The sequence below is a fragment of the Panthera uncia genome, chromosome D1 (assembly GCF_023721935.1).
Source record: "Panthera uncia isolate 11264 chromosome D1, Puncia_PCG_1.0, whole genome shotgun sequence".
In the NCBI taxonomy this organism is placed as follows: domain Eukaryota; kingdom Metazoa; phylum Chordata; class Mammalia; order Carnivora; family Felidae; genus Panthera; species Panthera uncia.
The window spans coordinates 43484322-43501802 of record NC_064808.1 but is presented as its reverse complement, the minus strand read 5'-3'; positions in this window follow the sequence as shown (position 1 = coordinate 43501802).

Genomic DNA, 17481 nt, shown 5'->3' with positions numbered 1-17481 from the left:
GTTATTGTAAAAAATATTCAGGTATACATAAAGAAGTAAAGAAGAGTATAAAAGACCCCCATATACTCATCACCCAGTTTCAACAACCTCTATTATAGATCCTGCTCTTCCAGTGGCCTGATTGTTTGACTTTCCCTGGCCTCCCAAAGCACATGGAGACTTCGCACAAAGCACATCATGACTTTGTCAGTCATGATGCAACTGGAGTTTAATACAAGAATTAATTAGACAGGTGATGGAAGCACTGAGAAGCCAGGTAAGGTATGAGTTAACCCAGAGATTGCCAATGACAGGCATCTGCTACCATGTTTAGGGGTCACATGACAAAGGAAGGAAGTGGTGTTACAAGAGCCTAGAACACTGCTCAGAGGGATCTGGAACCATAGAAAGAGAACCTGTCCATTAAGAACTAGAACCAGAGACATTGAACACGGTAAGACATGGAGAATTACCCAAGAGTCTTTCTACTCACCTTCTCAATTCCTATTTTCTCTTAATTCTTCCCTTTTGCTGAACCTACCTGGAAGCCAGTTGGTAAAAGAAAATAGGTCATGTAGCTCCCTACAATACAAGAGAGAATAAAAGAATGAATCTCAGAGCAAAAAGCAAAATTATGCATCATTTGAAGTAAATTGGGATAAACTGAGCCCATTTCTTAGCCTGAAAGAGTGTAACTTACAAATTTATTATCCTGGTGTTCTCTTATCACAGATAGTAAATATTTTGTTGGCTATTGTGCACATCAACTGGAGGCAAAAGATTTGACCACACTTTAGAAAATATAAACTGACCTGGGGTGACTCAGCAGTAGATAGCCCAGGAACATAAGTATCAGTTGCTCTTTTGAGGCTAGGTGCAGGGAGCAAATCAAGATGTCATTTAGTGATTTAATTACTAACCTCCATTCTATATCCCTTCTTATCTCCACCTTAGAAGATTATTATCAGAATTGTTAAAAACTTCCGGGGTTTGGCATAGACTGAAGGATCTAAATGTGTCTGGAAAGTCATCTTCTATCGGTGGCCTCTCAGACTTGGATATTGCTTTTGAACCTGAAAGTCCCATCTTTGTGAAAACCTGAACCCCTGGAGTCAGTTTGCTAAATTAGGGATATGTGAGAGTGGCTCATTGGGTCATTTTATCACCACACTCAGGACCGATAGTCTTGGAAAAACTGTTGCTTACAGTGTTTCATTTCAAAGAACACAGGGCTTTCCTAGTTGGGTTGCTTATAAATCTTATAAACTCCTAAAAAAATTCCTATCTATACTGTTCCAAAAGGAAAGAGTCTCTGACTTTAGGTAGAGATGTTATCTTTCATGTCTTCATACATTAACCAACATTTTGTGAGTACCTACTTCATGCTAGGCCTTGAGAAGAATACAGTAAACAAGACCAACACAGTGTTTTGTTTTGTTTTGTTTTACTTTGTGCTGCTTATAGGAATTTAGACCCTGAGATTACAGCCATAATCCCAGGGGAAGAGACTCCTTCATGACCAACTCTCAGGATTCTGTGAACTTTTTGCTGAATATAACCAAACATAAATAGGAAACATGCTCAGTGGGGTAGGATCAGCTGCCTGGAATGGAGTCCATGACAATTTCTCCCTGGGCTTTCTAATAGTATCTACTCTTCTTCAACATACTTAATAGATATCTGGAGGAAATATGGACAAGTGCTCAAGTGATTTTTCTGAGTGGTTTTTCATGAGAAATGTCAATAGATACAACCTTCATTGACAAAAGTTCTTTGGGGTCCTTAACAATTTTTAAGAGTATAATAGGATCCTAAGACCAAAAAATTTGAGAACTGCTACTCTAAGGATCATATCTAGAAATAACATGGAATGGTTGGGTCATAGATTATGCATTATATTCAACTTTTGTAGATAATAGCAGGTTGTTTTCCTAGTAGTTATACCAATTTATAATCTCATCAGTAATGGAGTGCTCTAGTTAAAGGTCTTGGCACTTTCTGTGATTCCTGATTTTTATTTGATTTGTAAAGGACTCCACACTATTGTAAAGGTAACTTAGATTTTTGGAAGGGAGTGAGGATGAAGTAGTCCAGGCTCTACCATTTAATAGCAGGGCGGTGTTCAACAAATGATTTAACCTCACTTTCTCCATAAGATTGTTTTTATGATCACATGAAATAAGGCACTTTAAGTAATAGAAGTGGGCTTAGTACATAGTAGATACTGTGCATGTTTGTGCTTAATAAATGTTGGGTATCATCGTAGTCGTCATTATTTTTATGGCAATATGTAGGTACATTCTGAAAATGTGTGATCAGAACTGAGATTGTAGGTATGCTGATGAAATTGGTATTCCATTTAGGCTTCAATTTACTTTTGGTGAGGCTGGGGGTGCAAAGGGAGTCTAAGAACATGGAATATATGAATGTATAGAAATTGAAAAATCAGGCCTCCTGGGGTGGAGAAATGGGAGTTTGGGTTTTCTTTTTTTATTTAAGAAAATGAAAGCCCGTATGGTGTTTTCATCCAGTTGAGTAATTTCCTTAGTCTAGATCCAGAAAGGACTCATTTAGGTTCCACATGACTCAGGAAGAGAAAGAGACTGATAAATTAGTAAAGAGCTGTCATATACTGAGTGCTTAACATGTGCTAGACACTATTCTAAGAGTCTTTTACCTTTTTTCCATTTCACTGTAAAACAATTTTATATATTAGGTATCTTTCTTTCTTCCTTCATTTTTATTTTTTGAGAGAGAGAGCACAAGCAGGGAGGGGCAAAGGGAGAGGGAGAGATAATCTTAAGCAGTCTCCATGCTCTGTGTGGAGCCCCACACAGGGTTTGATCTCGCAACTCTGAGATCATGACCTGAGCTGAAACCAAGAGTTGGATGCTTAACCAACAGAGCCACCCAGGCACCCCATTATGTATTATTCTTAACCCATTTCACTGAGACATAGATAAATTGAGTAACTTTTCCAAGCCCACATATTTGTTAAGGTGTGGAGCTCGGCTTTAAGCCAAGGCAATCTGACCCCAGAGCCCTCATCTTAATTACTCCAATGCTCATTTGAATACGTGATTCTCAAAAACACATAGGTTGAGTGGATAGGAGAGACTAGTATGTATTTTAGTTAAGTCAACGAGCCTGTGAGATAAAAATGATGGAAATTATTTAGCTGGTGACTCAAGAGTAGCTTTCCTGAGATGATGATAGGAAAACGCGGACATAAACAAAGGCAGGTGTATGTTACTAGGCACAGGATAAAGAGTAAAGACGTACTTGGGAAAAATGAATCTCTCTGGAGATTATGTTCCAAGTCTTTTGGCAACTCTTCATCCCCCTGAGGATTTCACATTATAGAGTTGAACTCTCACTCCTTCCTCTTTTGATCTCATTAGTAGTTTTCCTTTTACAATGCCTTTCTTGGCAACCCAGTGAGGTAAGTATGTATTCTTATTCTCTTTCTTCAAATTAGTTAAGTGGTTTGCCTATGGTCACACTGGAAAGTGGACAGAGTCAAATTAGCCACGGTTATTGTCTCCAATTCAGTACTCTTTACATTCTGTCACAACTGGCATTCTAGAATACCTCCCTCTTTTTTATGCCACTGCTCCTTTTGCTTTTTTTAAAAAAAAATTTTTTTTAACGTTTATTTACTTTTGAGACAGAGAGAGACAGAGCATGAACCGGGGAGGGTCAGAGAGAGAGAGAGAGAGGGAGACACAGAATCTGAAACAGGCTCCAGGCTCTGAGCTGTCAGCACAGAGCCCTACGCGGGGCTCGAACTCACGAACTGTGAGATCATGACCTGAGCTGAAGTCGGAGGCTTAACCGACTGAGCCACCCAGGCGCCCCTCCTTTTGCTTTTTAACTTGTCTTTTTCTTTCCCCCCATAGTCTATTGCATTGAATTATTACATGCAGCAACAACAGGCCGTGTTCCGTATCCATGTCTGTCTTTTTAAGAGATCTTGATGATCTAATTCAAGTGTTTCTTGAAAGATTATTTGGATGTATGTTTCCTTACAGATGAATTCTCAGGTTTTAGACGTCTGAAAAAGATTTTTTAATGGTTTCTTTGTATGGTTAAAGAATTGATTCAAGGCATTGAAAAAACTATATCATTTAAGACTCACGTGACTTTCATTTTGGCAGAAGAAAATCAAAAAGTAGTCGAACATGTTTTCCCTGCCTTCTCCTGTTCTCCCCTAAACTTAGGAAGACAAGGATACAAATCAAAGCTTTCTTTCAACCAAGTTGATGAAATTTGAAGTGTGGTTCGTGAGCAAACGGCTAAGAAAGAATTCTTGAGACGTCTTTGGTACAAAAAAGGTGATTTTATTAAAGCACGGGGACAGGACCCGTGGGCAGAAAGAGCTGCACTGACGTTGTAAGGAGCAATTGATTATACACTTTTAGGGGTAGAGATAAAGTTAGTTTTTAAGGAGTTTCTGGATGCTGAAAGCACGGTCTCACAGGACCCTGAAGATTTAGCTATTGTCAAGATAAGGTTGCTTCTAGTTTTTAAAGAAGTGTAAACATTAAGGCATTAAGGCAGCCACAAATGTCTTGGGGAGTGTTACACGCCAGGTCTCTGACATCTATCAATGGGCTGCAGTCTGTAAAGGAGTTTAAACTACATTTTTCTTGCCTTTGTTTCCCTCATCAAAGTCACATTAATGAGTTCAAAATATATTTATTCACAGGTAAAATATATTCACTATTGGAACCTTGGATTTTGAATCTACTTTTTTTCTTGTTTTGTTATTTATATCATCCCTCCATGGGAAAAAATATTTTAGAAAAGGTTAAAATCCTTTTTTATTGCCTTCAACAATCTAGATCTGTCCCCTTCTACCATAGGTAACCACTGATATCACTTTTGTTTTTGTCTTTCCAAACTTTTTTCTCTGCATTTATCTACATACGTACATTTCCATGGAAAACAAAGTTATTCTGTAGTTAGTTTGGTAAGATTTTGTAGATTTTACATAAATGAGGCATGTTCTGAAATTTGCTTTTTTTTCATTCAACATTCTGTCTTAGGGACCTTTCCATATTAACATTATTTGTTTTAATGATTATATGGTATTTTGTGGGATGACTTTACCACATTTTATTTCTCCCTACTCATTGGCTTCTTATTTTTTCATTTAAAACAATGCTGCAACAAATATCTTTGTACATGCTTCCTCATGCACCTGTACAGCTATTTCTTTGAGGTAAATATAGAGAGGTAGAATCGCTAAGTCACAGAGTGGGTATGTTTTAAAATTCCAACACTTTATTGTCAAATTGCCTTCCAAAAGGACTGCAATTTAAACCATTAGCAGTGCATGAGATCTCTTTTTCCAATCCTTAACCACCCTTGATATTTTCAAGCTCTTTCAATTTTGCAAATCTATTGAGTGAAAAAGCTATCTCATTGTTATACTTTGCATTGTTTTGTTTGTTTTCTAGTGAGGCTCAGTGTCTTCTCCTATCTTTATGGCTGTTTTTCTTTTGTGAGTTGTCTGTTTATATCATTTATGCTTTTACTATACCAGTGGTCTTTTTCTCACTACCAATGTCACTTTTGGTGAAAATAAGTTTTGCATGTTGATGAAGTCAATTTGTGACTTTTGATTTAAAAAAATGTTTTTTAAGTTTATTTATTTATTTTGAGGGGGGTGTGGAACAGAGAAAGAGGGAGAGAGAGAATCCCAAGCAGGCTCCGTGCTGTCAGTGCAGAGCCTGACGCAGGTCTCGGACCTACAAACCTAGAGATCGTGACCTGAACCGAAATCAAGAGTCAGACGCTTAACTGACTGAGCCACCCAGCACCCTAATATATGGCCTTTTTTGTCTGTCTTCTTTCACTTAACAGAATGTTTTCATGGGTTGTAGTATGTGTCAGTACTTCATTTCTTTTTCTTGCCAAACAATATTTCATTATATGAATATATCACATTTCATTTATTCATTCATAAGTCATGGGCATTTGGGTTGTTTTCATTTTTTGGCTACTATGAATAATGCTGCTATGAACATTTCTGTACAATTTTTTGTGTCATCAACTGTTTTCAATTTTCTTGTGTATATACTGGAAGTAGCTGAGTCTTTATGGTAAGTCTATCTTTAGCATTTCAAGGAACTGCTAAATTGTTTTCCAAAACAGCTGTACCATTTTACATTCCCACCAGCAACTTGTGAGCATTCCAAATGTTCCACCCCTTGTCAACACTCGTTATTTTCCTATTTTAAAATTATAACCCCCCTAGTGGATATGAAGTGGTATCTCATTGTGGTTCTGAATTCCATTTCCCTCCTGATTAATGTTGAACAACTTTTTGTGCACTCATTCACCATGTGTGTCTTCTTTGGAGATATATCAATTCAAATCTTTTGCCCACTTTTATTTTTATTTTTATCAACAATTAAGATTTTATTTTAATAAATTATAGGTCATCTCATTTATCAGAATAACAGTGAAACTATAGATAAATACTTCATGGTATGGCAAGACGTTCACTGGTTAGAGAAAAATTGGGTTACAAAGTAATATATAATGTATTATTCTATATATAATGTTATGGACTGAACCGTATCCCTTCCACCCCCAAATTTATATATTGAAGCCCTAATCTCCAATGTGACTAAATTTTTTATTTTTAAAATTTACATCCAAATTAGTTAGCATATAGTGCAACAATGATTTCAGGGGTAGATTCCTTAATGCTCCTTACCCATTTAGCCCATCCCCCTTCCCACAACCCCTCCAGTAACCCTCAGTTTGTTCTCCATATTTATGAGTCTCTTCTGTTTTGTTCCCCTCCCTGTTTTTATATTATTTTTGCTTCCCTTCCCTTGTGTTCATCTGTTCTGTGTCTTAAAGTCCTCATATGAGTGAAGTCATATGATATTTGTCTTTCTCTGACTAATTTTGCTTAGCATAATACCCTCCAGTTCCATCCACGTAGTTGCAAATGGCAAGATTTCATTCTTTTGATTGCCAAGTAATACTCCATTGTATATATATATACCACATCTTTTTTTTTTAATGTTTATTTATTTATTTATTTATTTATTTATTTAATATATGAAATTTGCTGTCAAATTGGTTTCCATACAACACCCAGTGCTCATCCCAAAAGGTGCCCTCCTCAATAACCATCACCCACCCTACCCTCCCTCCCACCCCCCATCAACCCTCAGTTTGTTCTCAGTTTTTAACAGTCTCTTATGCTTTGGCTCTCTCCCACTCTAACCTCTTTGCCACATCTTCTTTATACATTCATCCATCGATGGATAGTTGGGCTCTTTCCATACTTTGGCTATTGTTGATAGTGTTGCTATAAACACTGAGGTGCATGTGTCTCTTCAATACAGCATACCTGTATCCCTTGGATAAATACCCAGTAGTGCAATTGCTGGGTCATAGGGTAGTTCTATTTTTAATTTTTTGAGGAAACTCCATACTGTTTTCCAGAGTGGCTGTACCAGCTTGCATTCCCACCAGCAATGCAAGAGATCCTCTTTCTCCGTATCCTTGCCAACATCTGTCATTGGCTGAGTTGTTAATGTTAGCCATTCTGACAGGTGTAAGGTGGTATCTCATGGTGGTTTTGATTTGTATTTCCCTGAGGATGAGGGATGTTGAGCATTTTTTCATGTGTCGGTTGGCCATCTGGATGTCTTCTTTGGAGAAGTGTCTATTCATGTCTTTTGCCCATTTCTTCACTGGACTATTTATTTTTTGGGTGTTGAGTTTGATAAGTTCTTTATAGATTTTGGACACTCACCCTTTATCTGATATGTTGTTTGCAAATATCTTCTCCCATCTATTGGTTGCCTTTTAGTTTTGCTGATTGTTTCCTTTGCTGTGCAGAAGTTTTTATTTTTATATAGTTTTACATAGTTATATATATTTTATTTTATTTTTATATAGTTTTCCCAGCACCACTTGCTGAAGAGACTGTCTTTATTCCATTGGATATTCTTTCCTGCTTTGTCAAAGATTAGTTGGCCATTTGCCCACTTTTAAATTAGGTTGTTTGTCTTTTGGTTGTTGAGTTGTAAGCTTTTTTTTTTTTTTTAAATTCTGGATACAGTATCCTTATCAGATATATGAGTTGCAAATATTTTCTCCCATTCTGTGGATTGTCTTTAAATTTCATGATAGTGTCCTTCAATGCACAAGAGTTCTTTATTTTAATGAAGTCTAACATTTATTTTTCTTTTCTATTTCTTACATACTTTTTGCTTGTGTTTTGATATAATATCTAAGACTCCATTGCCAAATCCAAGAAATGGAATTTTCTTTTACGTTTTCCTCTAATAGTTATATATTTTAGCTCTTACATTTGAATATGGATTTTTTAAAATTTTTGTATGATAGGTCCAACTTTATTCTTTTGCAAATATATAACCAGTTGCCCTAGAACCATTTGTTTAGAATACCATTCTTGTCCTATTGAATGGTGTTGGCACTTTTGTTAAAAATCAATTGACCATAAATGTGTGGGTTTCCTTCTGGACCCTCAATTCTGTTCCATAGATCTATATGTCTATCCTTTTGTCAGTTCCAGGCTGCTTTGATTTCTGTGGCTTTGTAGTAAGTTTTGAAGTTTAGAACTATAAATCTTCCAACTTTGTTCTTTTCTGGGATTGTATTGTCTCTTCTGGGGTCCCTTGCTATTCCATATGAATTTTAGAATCATCTTTTCCATTTCTGCAAAATAGGCAGTTGAAATCTTGATATGAATGGCATTGATCTGTAAATTTGGGGTATATTGCCATCTTAACAATATTAAGTTTTCAATCCATGAACACAGGATGCTATCCATTTATTCAGGTTTCCTTTAATTTCTTTCAGTAGCTTTTTATCATTTTCAGCGTATGAGTCTTGCACTTTCTCAGTTAAGTTTATTCCTAAGTATTTTATTATTTTTAATATTATGAATAGAATTGTTTTATTAATTTCATTTTCAGATTGTTCATTGCTGGAGCATAGAAATACAACAGATTTTTCTGTGTGATCTTGCATTTTACAACTTTGCTGAATTCATTAGCTTTAATAGTTTTTTAATAGATTCTTTAGTGTTTTCTATACGTAAAATTATGTCACTTGTGAATAGAAATAGATTTACTTCTTCCTTTCCATTTTGGATAATTTTTATATATTTTTTTCTGTCAAACTTTCCTGCCTAGAATGTTTTATACAATGTCGAATAGAAGTGATAAAAGCAGATATCCTTGTCTTGACCTAATTATAGGGAGAAGCCTTAAGTATAATACTAGCTGTGGTTTTTAAAATTTGTTTGTTTTTTAATTAAAGGGTGTTGGGGGTGCCTGGGTGGCTCAGTTGGTTAAGTATCCTATTTCAGCTCAGGTCATGATCTCATAGTCCGTGAATTGGAGCCCCATGTTGGGCTCTGTGCTGACAGCTCAGAGCCTGGAGCTGGTTTCAGATTCTGTGTCTTCCTGTCTCTTTGTCTCTTCCCCACTCACACTCTATTTTTCTCTCAAAATTAAAAACATAAAAAAAATATTAAAGGGTGTTGGAATTTGTCAAATGATTTTTCTGCATTTATTGAGATAATCATGTGATCTTTCCCCCCTTTCGTTCTCATAATATTGTGTGTTACACTCACCAATTTTCATAAATTGAAACACCCTTACATTGCTGAAATAAATCTCACTTAGTTATGGTGAATGATCCTTTTAATGTGTTGCTGGATTTGGTTTGCTAGTATTTTGTTGAGGAATTTTACGTCTGTATTCATAAGAGACACGGGTCTGTGTTTTCTTTTATTGTGATTTCTTTGTGTGGCTTTGCTATCAAGGTAATACCAGCCTTGTGGAATGAGTTAGAAAGTTTTATCTCCTCTTCCATTTTGAGGGGAGAGTTTGAGAAGGATTGGTGTTAATTCTTCTTTAAATATTTAATAAAATTAGCCAGTGAAGCCATCTGGTTCTGGACTTTTCTTTGCTGGAAGTTTTTAGGTAATTGATTCAATTTCTTTCCTTCCTATAGGTCTATTCAATTTCTCTCTTTATTCAGTTTTAGTAGTTTGTGTATTTCTAGAAATTTGTCCATTTCATCTAGGTTATCTAATTTATTGGTGAACAGTTGCTCACAATATTCTGTCACAAGCCCTTTTGTTTATGTAAGATTGAAAGTAAAGTCCCCATTTCATCTTGATTTTATTAATTTCAGTCTTCTCTCTTTTTTGCTTGGTCATTCTAATTACCAATTTTCTTGATATTCTCAAAGGACCAGCTTTTGGTGTCACTGATTCTATTTCTTTCTATTCTCTATCTTATTTATGTCTATTCTAATCTTATTTGTCTCCTTCCTTCTTTGCTTCCTCCTTTCCTCCTTGCTTTAAGTTTAGTTTGCTTCCCTCCCCTGCCCAGTTCCTTAAGGCAGAATGTTGTTGATTTGAGATCTTCCTTGTTTTTTAACATAAATATTTACAACTATAAGTTTCCCTCAGAACATGCTTTTGTGCATCTCATAAGTTTTAGCATGCTGTTTTTGTTTTAATTCATCTCAAAATATTTTCTAATTTCCCTTGTGACTTTTCTTTGACCCATTAGTTTTTTAAGAGTGTGCTGTTTAATTTCTACATATTTGTGAATATCCCAGATTTTCTTCTTTTATTGATTTCTACTTCCACTCCATCATTGTCAGTGAAGATATTTTGTATGAGTTCAATACTTTTAACCTTATCAAGCTTTGTTTAATAGTCTAACATATGTCCTACACCAAAGAATATTCCATACACACTTGAAAATAGCGTGTGTTCTCGTGGTTACTAGAAGGGAGGTGAGTGGGGGATGGGTTAAATAGGTGATGGAGATTAAGCAGTGCACTTGTTGTGAGGAGCACCAGGAGTTTTATGGAAGTGTGAAATGACTATATTGCGTATCTGAAAATAATATTTCACTGTATGTTAATTAACTGGAATTTAAATAAAAAACAAAGGGGGTGCCTGGGTGGCTCAGTTGGTTAAAGCATTGGACTTCAGCTCAGGTCATGGTTCGTGAGGTCAAGTCCCACATTGCCCTGGGTAAGCTCAAACCCTGCTTTGGGTGAGCCCCCTTTTTTCCCCCTCTCTCCCCCTCTCTTTTTCCTCTCTCTCTCTGTCCTTTGCTTACCTGCACCCTCTCTCTCTCAAAAAAAAAAAAAAAAAAAAAGGAAAGAAAAGAGAAAAGAATGTGTGTTTTGCCATTGTTGGCTGAAGTGTTCTATATATGTCTGTTAGGTGTAGCTGTTTTATAGTTTTATTCATGTCTTATTTCCTTGTTTATTTTATGTCTAGTTGTTCTAATTAATTATAGAAAGGGAGGTTTGGGGGCACCTGGGTGGGTTAGTTGGTTAAGTGTGGGACTCTTGATTCTGGCTCAGGTCATGATCTCATGTTTGTGAGAGGGAACCCTGTGTTTGGTTTTGCACTGACAGTGCAGAGCCTGCTTGGGATTCTGTGTCTCATCTCCCTCTGACCCTCTCCTGCTCACTTTCTCTCCCTCTTTCTCCAAATAAATAAATAAGCTTAAAAAAGAAGAAAGTGAGGGTTTGAAGTCTCTGATTATTATTATTATAATTATTATTATTATCATTATTTCTCCCTTCAATTCTGTTTTTGCTTCATACATTTTAGGGCTCTGTTAGTTGTGCACATATTTGTAATTGTTGTATCTTGATAAATTAACTATTTTATCATTATGTGATGTTCCTCTTTGTCTTATGTAACGACTTTTGTCTTAAAGTCTATTTTATCTGATATTAGAATATCCATTCCAGTTCTCTTTTGGTTATTGTTTGTTCTCTTTAGGTTCCTGAAATATCTTTTTCCATTCTTTCATTCTCAATCTATTTGTGACTTAGATCTAAGGTGTCTCTTGTAGACAGCACACGGTTAGATTAAGTTTTTTTATCCATTCTGCAATCTCTGCCTTAAAGGAGTTTAATCCATTTATATTTAATGTAATAACTGATAGTCTTTTGTGATTTGTCTATTTGTTACCTATATGTCTTTTTTTTAACAGTTTATTATGAACCATGAGATCATGATTTGAGCCAAAATTAAGAGTTGGACACTTAATTTTTTTAAGTTAGTTTAAGTTATTTTCTTAGTCGTTGCCCTGGAGATTACAATTAGCATCTTAATTTATAACAAAATAGTTCAAGATAATAACACTTAGTTTCAATATTATGTGAAAGCTGTTTCTATATAGCTACTCCTCCACCTCTCATAGTACTATCTCAAATTACATGTTTATACATTTGTACCCATCAACATAGATTTATAATCACTGTTTTATGTAGTTGCCTTTTAAATCAAATAGATTAAAAAGAGAAGTTATAATAAAAAATACATTAAGATGGACTTTTATATTTAGCTATGTAGTTACCTTTATCAGTGTTCTTTATGTCTTTGTATGGATTTGAGTTACTGTCTAGTGTCCTTTTATTTCAGCAGGAAGGACTCCTTTTATCATTTCTTGTGAGGGATGTTCTACTTGAAATGATCTCTTAGTTTTTATCTGGGAAAGTCTTAATTTCTTCTTCTTTTTTTCTTTTTGGTAGGTTTTCATGTGTGTGTGGTTAGAAAACATATAACATAAATTTACCAACTTAACAACTTTTAAGTGAACATTATGATATTGTTAACCATATGCATATTGTTGCGCGACACTCTAGAACTGTTTCATCTTGCATGACTAAAACTCTGTACTCACTGAACACCAACTCCTCATTTTCTGCTTCCCCCAGCCCCTGGCAACCACTACTCCACGTTGTTTCAATTAGTTTGATTAAATATTATGTATAAGTGGAATCATGCAGTATTTGTCCTTTTGTGCTTAGCTTATTGTAGTTTACATAATGTCTTCAATTTCCATCCATATTGTAGTATGTAACAGAATCTCCTTCTTTTTAAAGACTGAATAATATTCCATTGTATGTATGTAATGTATTTATCTTATCCATTCATCTGTTAACGGATATTTAGGTTTCTTCCACATCTTGACTATTTTAAATAATGCTTCAATAAACATCTCTCCTTCATTTATAAAGGATTATTTTGCCAGATGTAGAATTCTTAGTTGCTAATTTGTTTTCTTTTAACATTTTTAATATGTAATCCTACACTCTGGCCTCTATGCATAGTTTCTGATAAGAAATTAGCTGTTAATCTTATTAACATAATTTATAATTTATAAACTTATAATTATAAATTATAAATCTTCCAACTTTGTTCTTTTCCAGGATTGTATTGTCTCTTCTGGGTCCCTTGTTATTCCATATGAATTTTAGAATCATCTTTTCCGTTTCTGAAAATAGGCAGTTGAAATCTTGATACGAATGGCATTGAATCTGTAAATTTTGCATTGAATCTGTAAATCTTGATACGAATGGCATTGAATCTGTAAATTTGGGCATTAAATCTTAACAATATTAAGTTTTAATCCATGAACACAGAATCCTTTCCATTTATTCAGGTTTTCTTTAATTTCTTTCAGTAGTATTTTATCATTTTCAGTATATGAGTCTTGCACTTTCTCAGTTAAGTTTATTCCTAAGTATTTGATTATTTTTAATATTATGAATAGAATTGTTTTATTAATTTCATTTTCAGATTGTTCATTGCTGGAGCATGATCTCTTGTTCATGACAAGTCACTTTTTTTGCTGTTTTCATGATTCCCGCTGTTTTTGGTTTTTGACAATTTGATTATAATGTGTCTTAATGCATATCTCTTTGAGTTTATCCTACTTGAAGTTCATTGAGCTTCTTGGATATGAAGACTCATATCTTCTATAAAATCTGGGAGGTTATATCCATTATTTCTTCAAACATTCTTTCTGTTTCTTTCTCTTCTTTTCTTTTGAGATTCCCGTTAGATGTATGTTGGTATACTCACAAGTCTCTGAGACTAATCATTTTTCTTCATTCTTTCTTTGTGCTCCTCAGAGTGGGTAATCTCAAATGACCTCAAGTTCACAGCTTCTTTCTTCTGGCTGTTTAAATATACTGTTGAACCCCTTAAGTATATATTTTTAATTTCAATTATTGCATTTTTCAAATCTAGACTATTTGGTTTCTTTTTTAAATTTTGTATCTCTTCATTGATATTATCTATTTGATGAAACTTTATTCTCCTGGTTTCCTTTACTTCCTTGTACAAAGAACATTTTGAACATTACAATGCAGGAACTCCAGAAATTACATTCTTCCCTCCCTAGGATTTGTTGTAGTTGTTTGTTTATTGAGTTTTCTCAACTAGTTTTGTAAACTCTTGTTGTTGTTGTTTAGGGGCACTGTAGTATCTTTTCCATTAGTTTAGTGGTCAGCTAATGATTTGACAGAGATTTCTTTAATGCCTGGAACAGTGATAACAGAAAACCTTCCAATTTGCCAAGAGTCTCTCTACATGTTGTGACACATCTTCAATACTCCGTCAACAAGTCTTCTTGAGCCTTCCTTACTGCTTGAGCAGAACCTGAAGGCCAGCTAGAGGTGGAAGTTCAGTGTCTTCTCAGGTCTTTTCTGAGAATACACTAGCCTTGGATATGCACCCAGCCTTTTAGAGCCTTAGGAATATGTGGAAGCTTTCCAAAGGTCTTATTCTCCAAAACATCTCATTTCTCATACTTTCATTGCAAGCTTTTATATTTTTTCTATTGCTTGCCCCAGTTGTTATCTTTTACCCCAGGCATTAGCAACGAATACATTTGCTTTTCAATATGTTTGATAAGCACTCCCCCAGGTAGCTGCTTCAGACTTTGGAGAGAGCTAAGTTAAGTGAAACTAAGGCAAGTCTTTTGGTTTGGTCTTTCAGGGAACCATCAGACAAATCAAAATAAACCACCACAGTTCTTTGAGAATGAAGTTTGTTTTGCTCCCTCTAGTACTAGAAACCTATATCCAAAATGGAAGCTGTTGTCTTGAAGGGTGTTGCTAAACCAGGCAGTAGGGAATGAAGGATGGGGAGGAAGTAAGTTAAAATTCCACAGAGCTCTCTTACTAAGATTTGGCTGTTTTATTCATTTATTTATTTATTTAGCCTTAATTAATCGTTTTCCTGGTTGCTGTAAACTTTTAATTAGTTTCTGGAGTTCTGAAAAAGTTGGTTTTGATAGTTTTTGCTACTTTACTTACTGCTTTTGTGGAGGGACAGAATTTTGGATTTTTGTACTTTGCTCTTTTCACTGATTCACTCTGATTTTGGAAACTCATTTAAAGACTTTCTATTTAAAGGGTTATAAATATATTCCCTTAAATTTTCTTTTACTATTTGAATGATAATGTGTGTTGTTTTTTTTAAACACATGGGTCTGTAATCCATAAAAAATTATTTCTGTGAACAATGTGAGGAAAAGATTGTAGTCAGCTGAATAGTAGTCCTCCAGGAGCCAGTAAATGTTACCTTATATTGCAAAAGGAACTCAGCAGATGTGATTGGAGAGTTTGAAATGGGGAGATTACTTTGTATGATCTGAATGGGTCTGATAGAATCACGAGATCCTTATAAAGAGGAGGCAGGAGATCAGAAAGTAGGAGGAGGAGTAGGAGGAAATATGACAGTGGAAGCAAGGTGTTAGTGTGTTGCAAGAAATGGACCAGGAGGCAAGAAATGTAGGCTGCTTCTAGAGGCTAACAAATACAAGAATACAAGAAACCTCCAGAAGGAGCACATTGATTTTAGAATTTTGACTTCCAGAACTATAAGAGAATAAATTGTTGTTTTAAGCCACTAAGTTTGTGGTAATTTGTTAAGCAGCAATAGGAAACTAATACAGGTTATTTTGGTCTGAGCAACTGACAGAATGGAGTTTCCATTTATAAGATACATGGGAAGCAGGTTTGGGAAAGAAAGACAGTATTCAAAACTAAAGTTTATACTCTCCAAGTGGAGTTACAAAGAAAGGGTTGGAAAAGTTATTGACTTGTGAGTGGGGTAGAGGTGAGGACTAGAGATAAGAATTTGGGGGGTCATTGACATATAAATGCCATTTAAAATAATGAGACTGTCTGAGATAATCTGGGGAAAGAAGGTAGATAGAAAAGAGGGCTGAGCATTAAGCCTTGGTGGACTCCAATAAATGGTGAAAAAGAAGAATCGACAAGGGAACCCCAACTCTATATGTGTTACCCTGGAAGATAACCAGATAGAAATTTTTGTAGTAGGATGTTTAACCAAAGGCATTGTAGTGCTGGAGAAATTGAGTTAAATCTCCCACTTAAATTTTTAACATGTCAAAAAATGGCATAGTGGTATCATCAAAGAAAGTCATTAAAAATTTTTTTAAAAAATGTATTTATTTTTTAATTTACATCCAAGTTAGCATTTAGTGCTATAATGATTTCAGGAGTAGATTCCAGTGATTCATCCCCTATGTATAACACTCAGTGTTCATCCCAACAAGTGTCCTCCCAACGTCCCTTACCCATTTAGCCCATACCCCCACCCACAACCCCTCCAGCAACCCTCAGTTTGTTCTCCGTATTTAAGAGTCTCTTATGCTTTGTCCCTCTCCTTGTTTCTATATTGTTTTTGCTTCCCTTCCCTTATGTTCATCTGTTTTGTATCTTAAATTCCTCATATGAGTGAAGTCATATGATATTTGTCTTTCTCTGACTGGTTAATTTCACTTAGAATAATACCCTCTAGCTCCATCCACATAGTTGCAAATGGAAATATTTCATTCTTTTTGATTGCTGAGTAATACTACATTGTATATATATAGACTACATCCCAAAAAAGTAATTTCTTAAGGAAAGAAAGGCACAAATATTTGTGAAATGGCAGAAATACAAAGAGGCTTTAACATATAACTGGAGTTCTTCAAGCATTTAACAAAAAGAGTATGAACATAAGGGCAAAAAAATTTTTATAAGCAATGTACAACTATATTCTAGTCATCATCTGAAGGGATGCAAAAGAAAAATACAGTTAAGAGCAAAATGGATCAGAATTTGAATTTTACTTTGCCTCCTACCCATTGGGTGACCTCAGGTTTAGGAAATAAGTTACTCAACTTCTCTGAATTTCATTTTTTTTCTCATCTATAGAAACAATCCTATTTACTACAATGAGCTTTGTGTGGATTGGGTAACACGTGTTAGTGCCTAGAACACAGTTTATATTCAATGAATGGTGGGTTTTCTCATTCCATGCTCCCATCAGAATCCAAGTCTTAAATATAAGCAATGTGATAAAATTTGACTTGTGGATCTGGTTTTCAACTTATGTTTTGAGCAGAAGTATCAGGCTTACCAAGTTCTATACTATGAAGTAAAGTGAGTTGGAGAGGAGATCCCCAGATTTTAGTAAAATCCCCAGATTTAGTAGTCTTCACAAGTCCTCACAATATCTATGGCAATATAAGGCACAAGCTCCCTCCACCCTACTCTCAAGATAAAATTAGAAAGTTTCTAAAGGTCTTTCTAAAAAGTGAAATTTGTTTCTCAAAAACGGAGTTGAAGCCAGATTAGGAAGCCACTATTTCA